Source organism: Elephantulus edwardii, unplaced genomic scaffold (genome assembly GCF_000299155.1).
Source record: "Elephantulus edwardii isolate Elephantulus edwardi_28Jun2011 unplaced genomic scaffold, EleEdw1.0 scaffold00067, whole genome shotgun sequence".
Lineage (NCBI taxonomy): Eukaryota > Metazoa > Chordata > Mammalia > Macroscelidea > Macroscelididae > Elephantulus > Elephantulus edwardii.
In genome coordinates, this window is record NW_006399817.1 from 8,515,783 (window position 1) to 8,517,299 (window position 1,517).

Genomic DNA, 1,517 nt, shown 5'->3' on the forward strand with positions numbered 1-1,517 from the left:
GACCCCACACTTCTCCTCATAGAGCCCAGCCTCCCGGATAATCTGTTCTGCATATAGGTTGAAAAGGTATGGAGATAGGATGCATCCCTGGTGTATGCCCTTCCCAATTTTGAACCATGCAGTGTTCCCTTGCTCTGTTCTGATGACTGCCTCCTGGTCCAAGTATAAATTTCACATTAGAATGATCAAGTGTTCTGGGATTCCCATTCTTCTCAGAGTCAGCCATAGTCTGCTATGATCTACACAGTCAAATGCCTTTGCATGTCAATGAAACACAGACAGACATTCCTCTGCTATTCCCTGCTTTCAGCCAAGATCCACCTTTTCAAATAGATATTCTTTTTTAAAAATTATTTTATTATTTTGTGTATGTGTACCCTCATCAGATCTGACTGGTATAGGGGGAGATTGACCCTCCTTCTCCAGTAGAGCATCTGGTGGATTTGAACTGCATACCTCTGGGATTGCAGTGCAGCTTCTTGCCACTAGGCCTCTAGAGCACCCTTCAAATAGATAATTAAGTATTCATTGCAAATAACCTTTTCCAATAACAATGGTCACTATACACATGGACCTTGATAGATAGAATACACAGAAATAGATTTTGTGGAAAGAGAATGGAAAAGCTCTGTATCATTGGTCAAAACAAGGCTTAAGGACTGAGAACAGGCCAGCAATTGTTACTTTGAAAGTTCAGGTTGAAGCTGAAGAAAATCAGGACCACAAGAGACAAAACAGGACTTTGAGAATATCCCATATGAATTTTGAAACAATCTCAGGAATATATTTGAGAGGTGATTGTTGTTAGATCTCCTTGAGTATGACTCATAGCAAACCTAGGACAAAAGATTTGAACCCTGTTCTATCCTGTTCCATCCTCATACTTCCTGACATACAAGAGCCAATTACAGCAGTCACCATGTCAGCCAACCTGATTGAAGGTATTTCTCTTTGCTGTCCCTCGACTCTTCCTAGCACCATGTCCCTCTCCAAGGAATAGCCCTTCCTGGCAATATGCCCAAAGTGTGTGAGGCGAAGCTGCCTCATTCTTTCCTCCAAAGAACACTCTGGCTTCACCCTCTCAAAGATACATCTGTTCATTCCCTTGGCCGTCCATGGGATGTTCAGTGCTCTTCTCCAACACCACAGCACAGAGATGTCAATTCTTTCCCTGTCATCCTTATTCATTGTCCAGCTTTCAGACACATAGCAAGTAATTGTAAAGGCCATGGTCTGAATAAGATGCACCTTAGTCCTCAAACTGACATCATTACTCCTTAATAATGCAGAGAGGACCCTAATTGTAGATTTTCCCAGTGCAATATGTCTCCTTATTTCCTTACTGCTGTTACCAAGGATGTTAGTTGTGGATCCAAGCAAGATGAAGCTGTTCACAATTTCAATCTCTCCATCCATCATGGTACTGCCTATTGGTCCAGTAATGAGAATCTTTGTTTTCTTGATATTGACATGCAATCCATTCTAACAGCTTCATTCCTTGATCTTCTGCAACAAGT